Source organism: Aythya ferina (genome assembly GCF_964211825.1).
Source record: "Aythya ferina genome assembly, chromosome: 6".
NCBI lineage: Eukaryota > Metazoa > Chordata > Aves > Anseriformes > Anatidae > Aythya > Aythya ferina.
This window is the reverse complement of record NC_140303.1, coordinates 7,473,397-7,496,092: the sequence shown is the minus strand read 5'-3', so window position 1 is coordinate 7,496,092 and position 22,696 is coordinate 7,473,397. Positions and strand designations below refer to the sequence as shown.

General features: G+C 34.8%; 1 long non-coding RNA gene across 1 annotated transcript in view; it reads left to right on the top strand.

The window, feature by feature from the left end:
- Positions 1-21,990, top strand: part of LOC311438501 — a 125,895-nt gene extending 103,905 nt beyond the window's left edge. Inside the window, exons 4-6 of the long non-coding RNA XR_014694142.1 lie at positions 18,905-18,969; positions 21,727-21,810; positions 21,950-21,990. This is a non-coding gene — a long non-coding RNA (uncharacterized lncRNA). The remainder of the gene's footprint in view (positions 1-18,904; positions 18,970-21,726; positions 21,811-21,949) is intronic.
- Positions 21,991-22,696: the final 706 nt, after the last annotated feature.

The following is a 22,696-nucleotide window of genomic DNA, read 5'->3' as shown; positions in this document are numbered from 1 at the left end:
AAAATGGTGATGACTGGTCATATGAAACAGTGTGAACTATAGAATTCCTCTCAGGATGTCAACAGGAGACACACTGGTATGTGGATATAATCTGGAATTTAATGGAATATGTAGTTGAACCAAAGCTCCCATTTACTTTGGAGTATTTAAATGCTTTGTTCAATCACTTTTGCTTTTAGATGGTGAAGATTTAAATACAAATCAGTTAGTCTTATTTTTAATCAGCAATTCAGAACATGTTTGTCCTGCATACAACTGAATGAGCTTCTTTGTTTTAAAGCTTTTTAAAGCTACGCAGTCCTGGGAAACTGGAGCCTGCGATTTTCTGTATACCCACTTTAATAATGACTAATGGATTCTAACTGTGGTGGAGCAGCTTGTCTTGTTTAAGCAAGATATCTTTATATAAACAGCTCTCTTTAATGAGAAAAGTAACTACTGAGTCAAAGCCAAAGCAATCGTTTCAAATACAGTTCTGGTCTGCAGTGCTGTTCAGAATCAAGGCAGCAAATTGCCGAAACATTTTTATGAATGAATTCTCCCCCCAAAATATTCAGAGCCTGCCTGGAGGCTTCTTAGAGGAATAGGACAGAAGTTCTGCATTACTTCGCAAGCTCCCATCTTGTTTTGGTCACCTCCAGTTGCTGAAGGCGGAAATCTTTCAGATCTATGCAGCTAGGAAAGCTTCCTGCTGGCTGCTCTGATGGTTTGGGTTGGCCTCTTCACATGGATGCAGAACCAAGTGCAGCAATTCAGGTGATTGTACCTTAGGAGTGGAATTCAGACAACTTTGGCAGGAGAACATCACTGTGAGAACTGGATATTAAATGAGTATAATGGATTAAAAGCATCCATATATAAATGGATGCTTTTAGGGTCCAGCTTCATTATTCCCACAGAAGCCTAGTAAATACCTCTCTTTCAAGTGACAGGAAGAAAAGGCTGCACACACACAGGTGGAACAGACCATTTCACTGTTTTTCTCCTCTCCTAGTTATCTAGCTCAAGCTTCTGTGCCGTTGTATTTCATCCTCTTGTTTAAATGTGCTGCTATATGGGCATAGCAATAGAAAGCTCTGCTTCTCCATACAAGACACAAGACAGCTTATTCACTGAGAATGTACCCCATATTCTCACAGAGCTCTGTTGCCTGTGCACCATCATGGAGGATTGACAGCTGGCCTTGGTGAGCCTTCTCAGCTGTTACAAACCATGCTCACAAATCAGAAGTCTTAAGTTACTTAAATCTGAAATCCCTTCACGTCATACTGCTTCTTCAAGATCTTAAGAATGATTATTTCTTCAAATCTCAGATTAAGTCAGATTTCTCCCAAAGATTATCTACTGTGCTCATTTAACTGTTAGAAAAAAAAATGAGGAATCAGAGCAATGTGTTTAGAATGTCCTTGAGCTGTTCAAGGAAAAATGAAGTTTGAAAGTCAGCACAGAAATGGGTACAGTGCACCCGCATGGCTTTTCCATGGTGCAGATGTGTATCAGGTTTGTTTTGTGAGGCTTTACAGAGCAAGATGCATAGCAGTGTTGACAGTGCTAACTTGTGAAAAGCAGTATCTGTTGTCCTGGTTCAAACAGGTCATTATTATCCATGAACAAATATGAAGCTGACAATTAGGGACTGCTAAGCTTCCTTTCAGTTATTCTCTTGGCCTCAGTCCTAAAGACACTGCATTACTAGTGCAGAAATGGAGTCTTGGGGATTGTTTTAAGTGCTGAAGACTCCCTCCCTTAACCTACTTCCTCCTTTATCAGAGACACAGCTGATTAGATAGGAAAGCATGCTGGCTGGCGCCTTCCCACCCCGATTGTTTTTGTACCTCACTGCTCTGTAGTGCCGGGGCATGTTCCTATTCATTTTTCATGACCTTTCCTCATTACACCCTTTTTAATTGCAGCTTGTTTCTGTGACCTTGGAGTCCTCTGGGCCAATCCAAAAGATCAGGCACTGTGTTTTTAAGTTACCTTTTGGTGAATGGTGAAATTTTTCAACAAAGAAGTTTGTGTGGATGCATTTACTTTTTTGGCTGAGTCCTGTAGAATATTTTTTTTGTTTGTTTTACAGCTGTGCATTAAAATTTCCATCTAAGACACTTTCTGAAGGCACAGCATACCCATTTATATAGTAGTTCATTTATAAATTAATTCTTGTGTTGGAGGATTCTTGATTACAGATTATATCTAGTATATGGTTGGCTGTTTTATCAAAAAGGCATAATCAACTAGTATGGTGTAAATATCCATCTTTATTTTCAAAGGTTTTCAGTCCCACATCTTTTGTGCTCATCTCCATACTGTCATATGTTTCTCCCTTTCTAAAAATACATACAGTCTAAGTGGCTTTGATCTAATACCTGTTTATCGCAGTCACAGATTAATTAGATCATACGTTGAACTTATGCTATAGCAAACAAACGGAATTAAAAATAGGCCTTTTGATGTCCCTTACCACATTTGGATTCCCTTGAATAGATATTTTATTTTCATTATTGGATTTGTTTAATGTTTTATTCACAAGTTCCATATGCAAATAGCTTAAAAAGTATCACTGTCCTTTATTGATGACAAAATGAATTATTACTCATTATAACTACTTCCTTCCCATCAAAACCATCTGCCTATCAGGTTGAGTGCCAAAAAGGAAAGATGTGGAAATCGTACACTATGTTTTGAGAAAATGCAGAGTGTGTCTACCTGTGTAAGAGTACAAGAACATATTGTTATAGATCCGTTCTCCGTGTATTTGAAGTGGGACGGATGTGAGGCACTTCTGGCCAGAAGTTGTGTAACCTAATTTGTGTGGCACCGAGCCTGAGTTAACATACCTTGCCTCTCAGCAGCAAGTTAATGGTGCCGCGTGGCTTCCGGATTGGAGCTTTCTCAGCCCCGGTGAGCTGGGTGGAGCGGATGCATGATTGTCCAAACGCAGTCAAGTCAACATACGCTTAGTGCTCCTTGAAGGGGTTGGAGAGCGGAGGCATGAGCATTGGGTGGACAGCCCAATACAAGCTTTATTAGAGCATTGCCATTAGGTTACAGTTCTTAATGTTGCAGCTTATTATGAGATCTGTCTGTAAGGGTCTGCTACTTGGATGCTTTGGGTTCTTACAGGTCTTCCAAACGGTGGAAGGGGGGAAAAGAAAAGTAGAACTTAGACAAACTGGATTCATCCAGAAGGCCTACATGTGGATTTAAGTTTTCTTGCCAGAGGTATTTAAATCTGTCAGTTCTGAAACTGATGTAATATATTTTATTAAATATCCTGTATGGGAGGTTTCTTAGAGCAAAACATCCTCTTTAACTGGTATCCATGCCTCAGAGGCAAATTAGATTTCTTCGCTCTTCACCATTGGTGCTTTCTTTCAACATCTCTAGCTCATCTGCAGAAGGAAATTGGCTGGGGTGTTTCAGCACCTTTGTACAGTCTTACTTCTTTGGAACCATTTGCTGCTATAAATCAGAATGGTCTTGGGACTGAAACAGAGGGACAGCAGTAAAACAGAGATGCAAACATTTGTTTTATTTTAATTTTGGCTCTACTTTCTAGCAACAGATGAACATAGTGCTTTGAATCATAGTAACATGAATAGTAGAGTACATAGCTGCAAAGGTCCTTTGAATAAAACCTTGCTGCTCAGTGTTGATAAACAAGAGTAGATTTTCCCCAATGCCCCTCTCCCAAGTGAATTTGATTACACTGGAAGGACAGAGCTTTAATTTAGGAGTATGCAGAATTCCAGCATAATTTAAAATATTGCTTCTGTTAATTGTAATTTAAATTTCATTCAGTAGTTGCAAAGGTAATATTTGTTTTCTAGAAGGACATACATGTATTTCATCTTTTTCTTAAAGGCAAGTAGATAAATGCACACTTCCGACACTAGTAACTGGTGGTGAGAGAAGTACTTTTCTGTAGTCAACTATTTAAGAAAGAAACATGTTTTTAAGTTTCTCAGAAGATTCACTCTAACAGGATAAACCGCTGCAGTCAGAACTGACATTTATGCCTTTCAGCCTTTACACAATTGAACTGTTAAATGTTAATATACCATATATACATCAACTTTGTTTCAACAATATTGTGTCAGCAATCACACTGACACTTATTACAGTATGTGTGTTAAATATCTGCTGACACCAAAAGACTCAATTCCACTGACTCAAACAGATTTTTTTTTTTGTTACAACAGCAGCAAAACAATCTTTTGTCTTATAGCTCAAGCAGAAATGTGAAGTTACAGGAATGATTTTGAAGAGAACTCAGTGTTAATCAACATATTCTCCTACTGAAGTTAGGGAGAAGTTTTTTTTCTTTCTTTCTCTTTCAGCTGAAACACTGCAAGTCCCAATGCTTTGAAAAGTGTCTCTGGGGAAAAAATGTTTAAAAGAGCTAGAGTTGTTTGTTCTGTCAAGCCTTTATTGCTTTCTTTGCAACATGAAAAACCTATTTAACCTAACAGCAGTAAGTTTGGTTCATTAACTACAGCCTATTCAAGGTCTTCCACAGACTCCCATAGGCACTGAAGCAGGCTCTTAGAAATTAATCTTGTGAAGAACACATGATTTGTGCCTTAGAAATTATATATATAAATTATATATATATATATATAATTACAGCAGTCTGATAAAAACATGCAATTTGTATAGCAGGAGATCTCACTTTTATCAAAGTGCAAAAAGATTGTAAAAAATGCTTGATTTTCATTAGCTTCTGTTGAAATGTATGACTTGCTGTAAGCCAAATTTATGCTGAAGCAAGACAGATAGTATCTGCTTTAAGGAGATGAAAACGTCATTCCTTATAATGACTTTGTAGAAGATGCTAAAAAATGAGCAATTTCCGACTGCTTACGATGCTACCCAATGGTAATCATTGTACCTAGGGATAATCCAAACAATGCCTTCCTCATCATTTCTGGAAACATTTTCCATTGTTCTTGTTCTGGCTTCTTCTGATGACGTAAGATAACAATGGGCAGTAATGCTTTTCACACTAAATGTTTCCGGGAGTCCCAGATTTGTGAAATAGCTTTGAAGGTAACAAAGTCAAAATAAGGTTATTTTCTTACTTGATCCCACATGATTGAACACATCTCTTGTGCCATCCCTTTTAAGGGCTAAATCAATACTTGCTCTCTACATAAGACACAAATATATGGCAGAAGAGTGAGCTGAGCATTTAAAAAAAGGCACTCGAGAGTAATTTCCTTTAAGTCAGTAAGCTGTATGAATACGATTTATTTATTCAGTCGGTACACAAACTGATTTCCTAATAGTCAACTGAAAAACATTTATTTTTATATGCAACAAAGGAATTTGTTGCATAACATTTGCTAAAAAAAAAATAAAATAATAAAAATGCTACTGGTCGAATCTTAATGTTTTGTTCAACTAGTGGTTTATTATTATTATTATCATTATTATTATTATTATTATCATTATTTATTTATTTATTTATTATTTTTAATACCGATTTCAGCCAGCTCTAAATAAACCAGAGTTTGCCCCAAACCAACCAGGCAGGGATGTTCCCTTCTAGCTGCAGCATTGCAAATAAAAGAGTTGATGTGGTGGCTGGGGAGCCTGAGAATCAGTGTCTATGTTAGAACTCTTGCTTTCATTATTTGGTGTAAATAAAATTTTTGTATTTCGTCTAAAATAGAATCATGTCCTTAGGAGGAAGTGCTTTCTGGTGTGTACTGTATGGTATAAGAATCTCCTGTAGGAGACCACTTGTTTGAAATATTTGTCCTGACTCATGGAGGTGTTGACCATAATCTCCAAATATCCCAACTGTCCCATTTGAGCTCTGAGTTATAGAAGGTGGAGTGGGAATGGAAACATTTCATTTTATTTTTTTTTTTTGTCTGTATTTGTAAATTTAGTCCCTCAAAATTAAACCCATTTCAAAGCTTTTTCTGCACTCATCATGTCCATTCTTCCCCATTTTCTTACTTATCTTCCCTTTTCTTTTCTTCTTTCTTCCTATTTACAAAACTTAGATCAAATACATGAATATTTTTAGGTTAATTCTTTATCTTTAATAAGCAATGTATTGGCTTTCCAGTATTTATACTCAGCTATAAAATTATCATGAAAAGGTGGGTATAAAGAACATTTATGGGTACTGATAATATAGAAACAGTCATCCAAATAGGTGTCTTGGGTAATACCATATCATATTCTTATGAGTTTAAAAAAAAAAAAAAAAAAAAAAAAAAAAAAGGAGAAAAAAGTTATATACTTATATTGAAGAATTGTCTATCTTTTCTTACTTCATATACAGTTCTTTATTTTTTAAACATATATAGTATATTTCTACTAATTAATATCACCACTGATATATAACACAGATTGTATTTTGTTGAGATTTTAGGCTGTACAAAATTGAATTGATTAATTTAATTGAAATAAGTGAAACTAATAACACCAAAATGTTTGCTTTCCATATTGGGTGCTTAATTAGTAATTAGGCAGATATGACAAGTAGGGAGGGTATTTCCTGATGGTTGACAATTCATTGAGCTGAGTGCCAACAGCAAATCAAAAGTCCCTTAACAGCCCTTAATTAATTATCAGGAAATACCCAGTTCGGGTGGAGTGGGTCATTATACTTCTATTCCATGTAAAACTATGAAGGGTGAGAAGAAATCAAAATAATATACAAAATTAATTGTGCAAAGGTAGCACAGAGACCACAAAGCCCTGTTTATTCACTGTGTTTGGACAGTGATACAAATAAGACATCATAGTTGCCCTGCTCATGACCACAGCTCAGACACCCACAATTTCCAAGGTGCTTTTAGTGCAATGGGTGTAATCAGGGCATATTTACCATGAGGTGGTAGCATTTCCTAAAATGCTTAAGTGAACAATGGTAACAACTCCTAAGTCTTCCTCCTAACCTATGTTATTTAGAAGTTACATTTATATTCATAGTTGAGAAAGGTTTTGGTTGTTAATATTTTACCCAGGATAAAATTAGGTTACAAAAACTGCTGCAAGAGATCAGGATTGCTCTAGTGTGTCTCCTACTTTTCTTTGTAAATTGCTTTACTAATAAAGATGGAAGTGTAGAGGGGAGAGTAGAGAAGAAAAGCTTTATTGCTGTATTAGGATTTGAGATTTCATTCATACACACCTGAGATCAATATTTTTGAGATGCATCTAGTATTTACAATCTCAGGTTGCTCAGATTCATACAGATGTGTTTTAGGTTAAGATTTATAACCCTAGGACTGTAATGTCAAAAGTCTATCTCAAAGATAGGGAATCATTCATGAATTTCTTATTCTTCTTTTGGTATCAGAATCCAATAATAACCCCATATTGAGGTTTCTATTGCATTGAACTCTTTGCTATATTTTAAAAATTCTAATGTTGAAAAGCTTTCCCTTAAATTTCAGAGCTAACTTGGGAGACGTTTAATGCTAACTAGCTTCAGTAGAAAAGAAAAATGCAATGAAGCACCTTTCATTTATGAAAGATGATCCAAATGTATTTGATATTATTATTTTTTAACACTTTCATAACATTGGCAGCTCTTACACAGAAAACACTTGAAACTGTAAAATAGCCAGGATGAAAACCTGATAATAGGTGATGACAGCTAAGTGTATTTCACCAACAGAAGTAAAAGGACTCCACCACAGAAGCACAATAGTGCTTTTCAGAAATTATATTTAACTCAAGCAGCTCTTACACTTCCCGTTAGACATCTCAAGGTCTCTTTCTTAAAATGATTCTTTTTTATTGTCTTTTCTTTTCCTAGAAGATAATTTAAAAACATAATTAATTATGAGTTTCCAGTTTATAAAAGTTACATAAGTATTTTTAATTTTTTTGCTAGTCAAAGCTCTCAGAATTACAATTTGCTGTGATTTCCTTAACTGAAAAGTTTACTATAGATTTATTAAAAAAAAAAAAAAAAAAGTTCAGAGTTCAGGTTAATATAATTTTCAAGGTAGTTTCAATGGTATCTGGATCCAGTTTCGGAAAATGATAAAAATGCATAGCTGCATTGACTTCCATTTTCCCTTTTAGTACAGTTTTGAAGCTCATTGAAATGTTCATATATACATAGTTTTTTGTTTGTTTGTTTGTTTTTTCTCACACACATTCAAACTTCAGCATTTCAAATGCTTTGGGAGCCCAAAATTATATCAAGCTAGAATGACAGAGATTATTAAAGGGAGGATTCGTAATTATCACACGAGAGAGTTCATAATGGGAGAGATCTGTGCAGTTATACCAATCATTTTAACTTTTCCATATTTTAAACTTCCCATTAATATGTACAAACTCATTTTATGTGTCAGAAATCCTGACGTATGATTTAGACACCAGGGGTATTCCAAACACTTACCCCTATTTTATTATTATTATTATTATTAAATAGAACTAGAATTTGATGAAGATTTTGCTGGCTCACTTCCTGTGCACCAAGGCCATTCATATTGTTCAAAAGTAGATTTGACCATCAGGATGTGCAATAATTTTTCTCCATCAGCACCTGGTGCTTGAGCCCTCCAATTTGTTTTCCATCATTGGACTTTCAACAGAATGCATGTACGGAGACAGAAAAGTAATTCTAAGTGGTGTTGCAGGAGGACAGAGAAAGAAAGTGGGAACTGTAGCAAGTCTATAGCAAAATAGTTCATTTCCTTATATTTATGAAATAAATGAGTTCCCACACATTATTTTTGGCCAGAATTGTTTTATATTCTTTTGAAGTGCCCTTGAGAATCAGTTGATAATGAGTATAGATAACTTATTTAGTCACTGGGACCTTTCCTTTTCTATAATAAAATAGTTCAGGTTTTAGTGCTGTGTCTCAGCAAAATTTTACCATGATTAGGAAGAAAAGGAATTGTAATGTATTTTAACAGAACTCAAGAATACTGTTGTCATTCAGTGGCTAGTTGTTTAAATTTAAATGGTGTTTACGTGGGACAGGAAAAAAAAAAAAAACAAAAAAAAAACCAAAAAACAAAAAACAAAAAAACAAAAACTACTGATAAGAAACAATGTAGTGGAATTGTAAAGATCTTCCAACTGTGAGCTTTTCAGTGATTATTCTAATAATTCACGTACACTCATAATGGAACAAGATGTTTTGGACTTATAAATGAAGGGTGGATATTACTGCATAAACTATATACAATGCCTTTCAAGCTTCTATTTAGATGCTGTTTATGTATGCAGCTCAATTCCCGCTAACGCTGGAGTGAATGATACACCTTCAAAGGAAGCAAGAACACACCCTCTTTATCTGATCTAGTAGAGGTACAATGGGCAAATGAATACAATAACTTATGGTTTTTTTTTTGTTTTGTTTTGTTCTGTTTTTCAGATGTAAACTTAAGGATAAGAGAAGAACTTATAGGTCTAAGTTTTCCCAGTGGGACATACCTATGAAATACCATAGTATAGTTTTTGATTTTTTTATTTTTTTTTTCATGAGGAACAAATCATGGATTTTCTTTGCAAGCAGATCCTGTTCAAAAGACTCAGACATCTTTTAACTCAGCATCTAAATATAATTTCTGTTGAAGAAAACTAATACCATATGCCCTAAAACTTAGAGCTACTGATAATCTTCCCATCATAAACCTTAAAATCACCAAAGTAGTTAATGCCATTGCATATCATTACCTGTTAACTTGTGGCATCTACGTTTAGAAGTTCAGACTTACAGACAAAAAACGGTCTTAAATGGTCTTTTAATAACTTCAGTACATTTATAATGAGGAAAACTGACCAACTTTTTGAAATTTCATCTCTCCTTGTCAACTCAATTATCTTAACTAGAAAATTTAGGGAGAGATCGTTTGGGTACAACTGGAGATAAGTAATTGCTTTACAGAACTAAAGGCAAGTGATTGATATTATGGATATGTTACAGATAATATATACCCCTCAAGTTTCTTGGTACATTGTTTTGAATCTTCCCTTATTCCAGCCTGTCCTTGATCTAGTCAAACTTGTTATATCATCCCTTAATTATTTTGTTCCATTTTGTTTTATTGCATCTGTGCAGTGCAAAAAAAGAATACTGTGCTTAATATATATTGGGCAGAGACTGTACTGATGTCCATAAGGACAATGCCATTAACTGCACAGATTGTAAGGAAATAAATTTCCTTTCTAATTGTAATGAAATCAAAAAAGACTAAATCTATTTAGGTAGCAAGATGTACTTATTCTTTCTGGAAAAGAAAAAAAAAAAGTCATATAAGCTCTTGATAAGTGTTTCTGAAAATAGATAGATAACAAGATCTATGTTTTACAAGTCTCCAGCACACAGTTCTGCCAGACTATTGTTTTGTGCAGCAAGAAGTAAAGCACTGGCAAGTTTGCACAATGATACACTTGACTATGACTTAATAAAACACATTTTTGAGCCCCATGGGACTTTCAGAATAGAGATGCTATATGTAAATATATGTTTTATATCTTATCTCTTACAATGATCAAAGCTAGTTATAAAAATAATAATTATTATTGCTCAGAAAAAGAACAGGAAAACTTCTAAAACTGCTGGTGGTATCCTTGGAATTTGATTTCTCATGTATTTCTTTGGTAATCTTGGCATTTTATTTCATAATTTTAGGTGACAGGACGAGGGGGAATGGGCTTAAGTTGAGCCAGGGGAGTTTTAGGTTAGATGTTAGGAAGAACTTCTTCACTGAAAGGGTTGTGAGGCACTGGAACAGGCTGCCCAGGGAAGTGGTGGAGTCACCGTCCCTGGAAGTCTTCAAAAGACGTTTAGATGTAGAGCTTAGGGAAATGGTTTAGTGGGGACTGTTAGCGTTAGGTCAGAGGTTGGACTCGATGATCTTGAGGTCTCTTCCAACCTAGAAAATTCTGTGATTCTGTGATTCTGTGATAATGGATTTTGCTTATGGTACATATAAAATCCAGAGACACAATTATGTCTGTGCCTGATACAGTTTGAAATTATAAAATGTTTTTTTCTTAGTTCATTTCAGAAATATATTGAAGTATGGTGGGGGGTAAATATAAGAATATTAGTCTTTTTTTTTTTTTTTTTTTTTTTTTTTTTTTTTTAAATATATGTACTGTTATCCAGTAGCTTTCCCATTGCATTGGTTGTTTACACATTTAGCAATGTACTGTGACATTTAAATGAGACTATGTATGTGATGCTTTCAAGCACTTCTTTAAAAAACAAAACAAAACAAACTTTACCTTACTATAAATCTTGACTAATATTTTTCAATTTTAACTTTATTTTTCTGTACAGCAGTATCACATGTTCCCTTAGATGCTATAGAATATATTTATTTTCTACTATAAATGATGATAAAAGTGGTAAAATACTACTTGTTTTGTTTTCCAATCATTAGTGAAGACTCTACATATGTGTCTTTTGAATAAATACATTTTTATGATAGATCATCTGCTGGTGTAAATCAGTGGGGTTATTTATGTTATTTATGTATCCTCCAGTGATCTAATGCTAGGACTTCTTCCCACATCCCTGGAAGACAACAGAATAAGAGTAATTATACTTTAAAAAGACTTAATTAACCTAACATGTCAGTCCTTCCAATTTATCTGTTACGCCCTCTTCACTTGATTCTGTTCAAAAGAGTAAAGGCATACCTGTGCCTGTGGTGTGGCTTCTCCCTGGTTTCATCCATAGAGGACCAGCGTATATAATATATGTTAAAGGTAATCTTGGTGGTGGAACAAATGTGCTTTTTTGAACCAGTGTATTTCTAATGCTAAAATTTAGATAATTTTTTTTGTTTGTTTGTTTGATTGATTTTGTTTTGTTTTGGTGTTGTTATTTTATAGTGTTTGCAAGTCAAGGGATAATCAGAACACACTGGGAATGCACAGGTGTAACTATACAAAAAAAGCCTTGTATCTTCAGTATTTTTACTACTGCCAAAACAAGTAAGACCACACACAGCTTCAAGTTCACATCCTGTGGTGTTTGCAGGGCTGACAGTCACGGTATGAAAGTTGTGCTAATTTGAGTGTACATCATTGGTATAGCTGTTGTCAAGAAAATTTCAAGGCAGTTCCTAGGCACTAAGTAAAAATACTGAATTCGGTTCAGACTACTATTTTTATGCTAAATGTATACAACAATAATAATGGAAAACATGTTTTCTGCAACATGAAATAATTTGCCGTTGTATTTGAATCACACATTTTAAATATTATTTTCATTACCCTACCTATTTCACTGATTTTCACCTGGGCTGTCATCTACTTACTATTCATAACTTTCCTTTTTTTGTCTGAAGGGACTCTCTTTGCTTTAGAGAAAATAGTAATTGTCTGGTATTACTCCAATTTTTTGACTTAGCCCAATGGTAGCCTTTCTGCTCCCAAAATTATTATCTGTATTTACTGTATGTGATAGGAAAGCTTTAGATTTAATCTGAAGCTATATTGTGCAGGATTATGTGCATGCATATGTACACCAAAGGCTCTGGAAATAGAAAACAAAGCCAAGTCTTAGCATCTTTACCTGTACAGTAGCAATTTTATCCTTCCTTATTCTGTACCACTGAAAGCAAAAATTTAAGTTGAGATTTCTGAAAAGATATCAAGTATTTTGATAATATCAACAATTTTGATATTATTGTAGAGTTTAGACTGAGAAAGGGTCTAGTTTTGCCTAAGAGGCTTGATCATTAAATGACTTCTGTATTCAATCAGCACTATATTTCCTTTGTTGGAAATGGAAGTTGCAGTAGTTATGTTTTACAGGAGCTAGATCTCGATGGTGTATGTTAGACAATGCTCTGCATCTGATGACCAAATCAAACATCCAAGGTTAGAGGGCAAACAATTTCTGATTCCTAATTGGGTTTAGCTGAGCAGTGTTGGAAGTCAAAAGGAGGCTGCTCTGAACTGCGGATGCTCTGGGAAGATACAGAAATCTATCATTTGTCTCTGCACAAACCTCTTAACTTTCAACAGCAAGAGTGAGTGTTTGGTGTCATTGTGAAATTTGAATGACTTAGTTTCATGCAGTTCTTCCATAAGTTTGTTAGATCTTTGTGAACTTATTTTTAAGTCTTTTGCATTACTTAGGAAATATAAATTATTTATTAAGTTTAGCTTTCATTCCAAGTAACCATACAGCCCTGGAAAGGCAAACACATCATATGATGGGTAGTTTCTTCAAGGCATAGATGCAGTTCAGGTGAAGGAGGACTTCACTTTTAAATAATGTCTAAAACAGATTCCTGTCTTCATCCCAAATCAGATCCTAAAATTTCTCTCCCTCTTGTTATCTCTAATTTTAATTAACTTATTTATTCTGAATGCTGAGACTTGCGTTAAGATTTTACAATTGTCAAGTAATGTGGGAACACTTTTTCAGGTATTTTGTCGAATGGATAAAATGCATGTGAATACTTTTATTCTCAGTTGCAAAGATGTGGAAACATTCTTTGCTTTTGGATGTATTCTAATTGATACATGAAGGATCCATAGCATTCATTGATGATCTCACAAGTGACATATGTCTCATTCTGTTGTCCATGTTTTCATGTTTTACTTCATCAGTTATGTCATTCTTTGACGCTTTTCCTATTGCATTCTCATCACTTTTCTTATCTGTTTCCACATTTGTTTCCTTGTGGCATTGCCTCATTCAGTACATTACACCCTCCGAGTTCACTGACAGCTTCTAGATTCATTCCTTTCTTTTCTTTTATGTAAAGGTTTTGTTCGGTCTTTGATTTATATTCTCCTCTGGTGCCAGTCCCTTTCCTGTAATTGCGGTTGTACAGTGCTCTTTGAGAAGTACTAACAATTCCCTGTGTTTACTGAAATGTAAACCATTATGGGTTATCGTAGTCACGTTCTGGGGTTTTGTGTCTTCTTAGTTTTCCAGCATTTGTTATTGTATCTGGAGCTAAATTTGTGATAAGCTCAACTGCATTTGATTCAGGACATGCATCAGTTCTAAACTCACCAAGTTAACCTACCCCAGACTTACTTTTCAAGTAATTTCTCAGGCAAGATTCTGCTGTGGTCTCCTCCACATTCTCTCCCCTCCCTTCTCCAAATATATATCTTGCCCCTTAAACTGCTTTTTATCATTTCCTTAATTCATACATAGAAAGGAGCAAAGTATTCCATACTGCTACTTTCAGTGTAAATTATTTTTGAATAATTATTTTTGAGGTTGCCCAAAGTAAATATGGAGTTTATGCTAATAAGAAGGGAAGAACTATTTCCCCCATGAAACTCAGTGGATTTATATAGAATTGCTTTTAAACTATCATGTCAAACTCTCTGGTTTTCCTTGTTGCAAGGTACATAATTAGCAACGTAAGCTTTTCATCTGAGTCTTTGTGTCATTTCATTGCTAAAAGATGCCATGGATATTGAAAAATAGTAATTAAAAATAAAAATAAAAAATATGTTTATGACTGGAAAGTATGAGAATGTAGCAGTATCTGTTTTTATTTTATTTTTTGCTTTTATGAATACACTATTTGAACAAAAAGTCTTGATATTAATACACTTATTCAAAATAAATAATGTGCTTTAGAGGAAACAGGCTAGTCTGGTGACTAAAATGGAGGGAAATATGTTTCATTCAGAACTTTGTATTATGGTGTTTTGCTGACAGTGAATTAAATATCTCTAATGTTCTGCTAGCTTAAAAACCATATAAGTTACTGTAGTTTTTCATTAAACCATAATACTTGTTGAAAATTAACACCTTTCCCTTTATCAGGAAAGCTGAGAAATTTCATTAGAATTTAGAATCTAATTTTAAATTCAAATACTATTGGAAAAAAAAAAAAAAAAAGAAAAGAAAAGCAGCTTCCCTTTCACATGTTGTTGTGAATTTATCCTCTGGCGAATTGAAATTGCAAAGAAATGTCAGTGATATTAATTGTCTGGAGTGGTGCTGCACGCCAAATCGATCTTTACATACTGTTTGAAACTTCCTAAATAGAATAGACCAAGTTGCGTGACTTATTTCACTGTTATTTATTCATTTTTTTAATACTTACATGCATTTTTACAAACATGGTATATTTTTCTCTTTACTTATTTTTATGTAATTGTTGGATAACCTACAGAATATGAAAAAGTAACTCAGCTGACAATACTTAGCATGTTTCTTAATTGTGTTTTTGCTTAAGCGTCCAAAATACCTAAGGATATTTTCAGTGCACCCTAGTTACTTGCTGTATACCCAGCTGCATCCATATGTTTTCTCCAGTGGAAGAGGGACTAAATCCATTCTTCCCCACTCCAAGCTGTAGTTTCTAAAGAGAGGAAGCTTGGGCCTTGTGATGAAGGCACCTTGTACAGTCAAGGAAGTGCTGATGAAAAAGCAGCTGGATCAGTAGGAGAGCACAGCAAATGAGATATATACAAAGGTCAGTAACTGCAACCTAAGAATTGCTATTGTGAATGAGGATTGCCTCTGTTTTCTTTTGCTCTGTGTAAATACAAATCAAAAACTTGCCTACATGCTTGCTGTATAAGAAAACTGAGTCAATACTCTGTCAATGCAGAGGGAGCAGCATGAGCCACATTTCCTGCCTGAAAGCCACAGTGCTTCCAAGGTAGAAGTGGCTTTGTGCTGCACCACTGCAAGGGTAGCCCTTTCTGAGAACAGCTGGCCCAGAAAAGATATCAGGTAATGTTTGACTGCTTCAGCCTTTGATGGGAATCGTATGTCTATTGTAAGAAAAGTTCTTGTTGACACTTCTATGAATCCTTCTTCAAGGGGTTAACAGAATATTTTAATTGGAACTTCTATTGATTTTAATAATATTTCTTGCCGGGGTGTGTTAGCCCCAGCAGATTCTAACACTTTTAACATGTTCATTGTAATGTTTCAAAAGGCTATTGCAGGATCTGTAATAGAAATACACTAATGGCCAGTAGCATTCCCATTCCTCTATGGTAAATCTGGGGGGTCCATAATCCTTTACAGGTACTCATTGTAGGTAGGCAGATTTTGTCTAGGGGTCAAAATGAAGCACAGCAAAATTCTCAGAAGAAAAAATAATAAAGACAATTGTGAGAATGTGTTCTCAAGTGAATTTGACTCTGTCTGTTTATAGTATATGTAAACGTGGAGGGATAAACGGGAGTTCCTGAATGAGAACTATTGTTAGGAAGAGTGAAACTCACTGCGGAATAGGAAAAAACAACTAAACTAAACAAACTAAGAAACAAAGGGCTAGCAGGTGCAGAACTTGGAAAAAGAAAAAAAAAAAGTTTTATTTAAACATCTTAAAATTAAAAGCAGAGATTAATAGTAAATCCGTTGTTCTGAAGAACTAGAATATGATCTACACAGATTTACTTCAACCCTCTTTGATGTTCTTAACTGCCACGTAGCAAGTAGCAATGCCTGATTTTGTTGATGAGTCTTTTCCTCAAATTTTGATTGGTCGTCATCTTTGCTTCTTTTTTTTTTGCATGGGCTTCTACTTCTTACTTAGATGCTTCAGTGAGTATCTAGGAACTTTATGCTTTGTAGATTTTAACCTTAAAAATACAGATACAGTAACGAATATTTGCACTGTTGTAAAACAAGCAACCATGTAGAAAGCCCAAACAAAATTCAAGCCTCAGGGGAGCTAGACACTTTTGATACACAGTACTTCTGCCACAAAGGATTTGTATTCTGAAGGGACCAAATAATAAGAGAAATGTTGTTATCTCATTTAAGAACATGGGATGAAGAACAGAGCAATGAAGTGACTTGTTAATGTCTGAGCCAGGAATAGAACCCAGACTGCCTGACTCCCCAGGCAGGGCATGAAAAGAGATTGCCGTTCTCTCCTCCATGAGTGATTAGTGAGGGCTACCTGCTCAACAGCCTGCGTTTGACCAAATATACACAGTATATCTTGTTTAATGAATTGTGTTTTTACTGGAATGGAGGTCAGTTTTGAATAAATGTTGTAACTCATTAATGAGAAATTATTTGTTGGCTGAGTATGTCACTGCTGGAATATTACTTCTTGATAATCGAAGTGACTATATCATGTGAGGAGACACTGGAATTTATTTTTCAGGGAATAAGCATCAGAAAAGTCTTTTCAGGACAGTCTTTCCTATGCAGCCGCTGTTAACATTTATTCCTGAAATACACGGTCTGTCTGAAAGAGCAGTATAAATCTGTCACCTCCAATATGGTGGACAATACAAAAGCAAAAATTTTTTTGTTGTTTGGTTAGTTGGTTGTTTTTTTTTGAGTTAGCATTGTCTGGTGTGTACAGCCTAGAACTCATGGTTTAAAACCAGCCATTATCATACAGCAATATATGTCTTAAGGAAATGTTCTTATGGTTTACATCTTTAAAATAAATTATTCAATATTTAATTATAATTCAAGCCCTACGGATTTGTGATTCCAGCCCTGCTGGAAGCTGAGTAGGGTAGAGATACAAAACTTGGAAACACTTGTCTGGCATGTCATCTTTTTCAACTGAACTTAAAGAAGTTATGTCTGCAGAAGAAACTAAAAAATTCCTGAAATTTAAATATTCACCTAAACAATGTTTAGAACAGTCTGAAGCTCCCAGAAATATATTACCTGATTCCACAGAAAGTGTGTAGAAGGGTGGGTTACAAGATATGGAGATATGGGGTTTAAGTGGGAACCTCTTTGCTGAGTACAAGAGCTAGGGTAAAACTTGGACTTTGCACACTGTGTATTCCCAGACATGTCCTTAAGCTCTCTTTAATGAATGCCATTCTCATTAAATTAAATTGGACTCATGCAGATACCAATATGATAATTGAAGGAGTTCTTAATTTAGAAGCAGTTTATATGGTTATTCCACATGAAGTAGCAGCGCTATAAATTGTTAAAATCAGGACAGGGATATGAATTTTCAGAGATAAATTTAACAGTAATAATTGCTAATCTCCTGTGGTGAGTCATTGCTTTAATTCTGAGAGGGTGGTCTTGGGAAAATAAAATAAAACCCTCGCTATTCTTTGAAAGAGGAAAGTGACCCTGGTTTTGAAAAATTATAAATTATTTTTCCTAATGGCTACTGATTTCTAGCAGGCTAAAAATCCCTCCCTCCCACCTGCCCACCTCCTCCCCTTTTTTTTTTTCTAGCCGAATAGAAATCTAATTTATTTATTTTTTTTCCCCACAATCATGTGAAAACTTTTAGAAATCGAGAAGTTTTCAACATAAAACTGCAAAGTCCATCTACTCCCTTACTGTACTGACATTTGCTCCAAAAATTAGAATTTCTACCAATACAGAAAGCCAGCAGAACTTTTTTTTTTTTTTGTGTGTGTGTGTGTGTGTAGCATTTTACCTATTGGTCTCAGAGAGAATGTAATAAATTCCTCATTTCTAAATATTTTAGCAGAAAGAACCCTTATCATAAGTGATGTGAACAAGTAATATCTGATAACTTATTTCTGCCTGTGTCAAAATTAACAATGTAGTGATCACATTATGCTACTGACCACAATTTTTAAACTTAGAATAATTCTGTAAATTCTTTGCTTTAAAAACAAACAAACAAAAGAAGTGGTCTGTTTAGAATTCAGTTTATAGTTTACTCAGAATAGAATAACTGAATTTCAGCAAAGTTGGCTTCCAGCCAAGCTTTGTATGACCATTTTTGTGTAATAAAAATAATTCAGTGTTTAACATTGTATTGGAATTGCATTCTCAATTGCATAGTTCCTTGTGCCTTTCAAAAAAGAAAAAAAAAAAAAAAACAAATCAAAACAACTAATATTGGACAAATCAGACATTGGCTTAATGTGTAAGTATAATAAGTATGTGGATAATAAACTGGATTGTAAACATGCTGAAATGTGTAAGGAAGTTCCTATCACTGCCATTTATACTAAATTTGTTTTTTAATGTTCTGTTTTTTCTTAGGAATCTGGTTCATCACTCATACTCAACAGAGCACTACTTGCTGAATATTGTATGTGCACGTGCAAGTGGGTACAACTTTTAAATATTATAATGTATTTTAAATGTTACTTCAAAAGTTTTACTAACTCCATGACCAAATGAAGAGGAGAGAGATTTTTGTATGTTTTGCAATGTTATTGCAATGAAACAATCTGCTTAATTAAATTCTGGCCATCTCTTGTGATGTTGGATGGCCTGGAGAGAGGAGGGGCCATCCTGTAACATTTCACTCAGACAGTGCTTCGCTGTATATTTGGCTCTAGAGCCAGGAAAAAACAAACAAACAAACAAAAAAATACAGATGTGGAACAAAGCTAACAGGAGGGAGAAGACAATCAGGTTGTCAAAGCCGAGTCCTTGATGTGTTGGCCAGTTTGTCCACAGACACTGGAGAGGAAAACGTGAAACATTTTATTGAAGAATTGGTGCAAAAAGTTCTCTGCAGGAAGCCCTCTGTGGTCTTCCTAATGGCTGTAGCCAGAGAGCTACTAGTTATGAACTACCTTCCTTATGCATGCAGACTATATGGAAAGCAGACAATTTTAGGAAATAACTTTCAGTTGCTGAACTATGATGTAGTTGCTGTGTATGTCCAATTTCTCCTCTTCCTCCAACCCTTGCCCAGCCCCTCCAGATCTCTCTCAAAGAGGCTGTTTCTGTTTTTCAATAGCTCTGAAAACATTGCATTTATTTCTGTGATTGGACAAAGGTAAAAACGAGGACAACTTGATAGGTATACCTTTTATTTTCTCTCATGCTCCTGTCATGCTTTGAATATTACTTTTTTGCTTAGACCACATTACTCTTCAAGTTCTATATCTCTGTTACGCTTTTATTTATTTTTAATTCAACCTATGAGTCCAGCCTAGCTGTTTTGCTTCTTTCCTTTATCAAGCATAGATTTTCTACTGTAGCTTTTTTGGCTTTAGATCAAACCTATAAAAATTCATTTTGGTACAAATAGAACATACATGGTTTCACTGCAAAACGAAAGCATAGATTAATTTGCTCTATAGGTAGCGTAGACAGAAACACTCATCGTATTAAAGTTTCATGACAACTCTCATTGTAAGATTGCATTTTCTGCTGCTTATAACTTTATAAAACTCTGATTTTTGGGATTTATTTCCTTTGTTGGATGTCTGCCCTAGTCTGAGATTTCATTAAAAATACAGCCAAAATGTTTTAGACATTTCCAGGGAGCTGGAAAGATACTCTGAATTGTTTGTTTAAATAATTATTGAAGTATTGTAATGGAAATGCTCTGGTGGATTTCTTCTCCTGAGATATTACTTCAAATTTTGGATGTGTCAGGGTGGTATTTTTTATGCTGTCTTGGGAAACACTTCAAATTTACCCGACTTGTAAGTTTCTGAAGTCACATTTTGCATGTGCTCAGTACTTCCTAAAGACTGCCAGACCAAAAAGTCTGGGGAGAAAAAAAAAAAAAAAAAAGGAGAAAAGAAAAAAAAAAAAAAAAAAAAAAAAAGAAGGAAAAAGAACTATGCCTTTCGTAATTCCTTGTGCTGACCAGAGTACACAGATCTCAAAAGCCAAATCCCGTGGAAACTGAGCATGCCTCTACCCAAGCATATGTGGGTTTTATAAGGGCTTTTCTTGTGGCTGCTTCCAGCTTATGTTAGCTATATTATAAATATATTATTATATACTGAATTCAGGCAAACTCAGATAACTTGCAAAGGTGGATTCTTGTGAAACTTTGTTCTGTCACTGCAAATATTCATTATGATTCAGCTTTTAATGATGCGACTGCATGCTCCTTTTTGCACAGGAACCAAGCCCCCAAGGAGCAAACAAGATGAATGTTGATCGTTAGTCAGCCATTTGTTATTCAATTGTATCCTCCTTTATTAATGTGTATTCTTATTATCTTATTCATTACAGACTTTTCAAATCCTACTGTGAAAAACAAAATGACTCATTTACTGGTGACATTCATGTCTATAATAACCAAGTTCTTCACCCCCCATTAATTGGTTTATGACATATAACCACTGAATGGTCAGAATGTGGAATTATGTTCATACTGCAATGGGAGAGCTGAGATTCGGCAACAAGGCAAACCACTGTCATTGGTATACTCGAATACAGTTTCTTTTGACTTCAGTTGCTGCTATTAGGGTACAGCATTTCAGTGGTTTGTGTCCTAGGTCTTCCAATTTCAATATTTAGGACATGTCTATGTGAAATACAAAAATGTGTTTCATGTTTTAGGAAAACAGAAAATCATTTTCCTGCTGTTATAGTTTGATTCTTTAATCAAAATAGCTAGCTGAGAATAAAGCAGTGCAAACCTAGCCCTAGAAGAGAAAGAAGAATGAACATTACTAAGGTGAAGTTTAGTTTGAAGACATGCTTGGAACTCTACAGAAAAAGTCAAGGATATTTGGCAAGACAGAAATAAGAGCAAGACATGAGCTTTTGCAGTATACCTATACCTTGCTATTTCCCCTTCTGGCAAAATGAGGTGGGGATTTGTAAAAGCATGATAGGCAGTCTGGATTACTTCTCAGATCATAACCACCAAATGCCATTAGATGAGGAGCAATTTCCATGAAATTAATAGCAGTGACTGTGTAAGCATGGACTACATAACATAAACATAAATATTTGCACAAAAGATGGCTGAAGTAAGGTTGTTTTGACCACTGCCATTCTCGCATTTCCTGGTTGGTTTGCTATAGCTGAAGATAACTGTCTGCATGTGATGGCAAGAGGAAAAACCTCAAGTATAATTTTCATTCTTCCTACTGTTTTCACAGAATTATAGGGGTTGGAAGGGACCTCAAAAGATCATTGTGTCCAACCCCCCTGCCAAAGCAGGTACCCTAGAGCAGGTTGCCCAGGTAGGTGTCCAGACTTGAATTTACCTTATTATTTTATTTTATTTTATTTTATTTTATTTTATTTTATTTTATTTTATTTTATTTTATTTTATTTTATTTTATTTTATTTTATTTTATTTTATTTTATTTTCTAATACAGCATTGATGAAGATAGGATATAAAAAAAAAAAAAAAAAAAAAAGCAAAGAACAATAATAAAGATTCGCATCCACTGAATAAAGTGCTAAAAACAAATCCAAGCAAATTCTAGGTGTATTTGGAAGAAATGGAAAAACCTATTGACTCTAAGTTGAAGTTTTCCCTGGGAATGAAATAGGATGGAATTTGTGATTACGTGGTAAGTGCGGATTCAGAGTGGTCTTCCGGATTTCACAGACGCATTTCACATTTGACCTAAGATTAAGCAAATTAAACTTTTTATTTTTTTCCTTTGCCACATGACACTTAAAAAACAAACAACAAAACATTGTAATTGTTATTTGTTTGGATTTTGTAATAAATAAATAAAATGAACAGATTTATTTATTTATCTTGGATTTATTAAATGGTAGGTAATTGTCAAGATATCTTGTGACCATCGGGTTACCTCATAACTGAGGTTGTACTGAGTCTAAATTTGGGGGGTTTGAAACACTTTCCTATGCTCGGTTTCCCAACACACTCTCATTCATGGTACTCAAAAGGGTAGCAGGGTATAACTCCAGTGAATGGCATAGTCTGGTCTGGGCCATGGTAAGTTGGGTAAATCTGTTAGTAATGCTGGTATAATCAGACAAACTGTGAGTGCACTGGGGCATTCCAGAATAATTTCTCAGTCCCCACTGAGTTTGAAATCTCTCCACAGATATTTGCTAACACTGATGAAATTGTAGGTTTTTATTTTTTT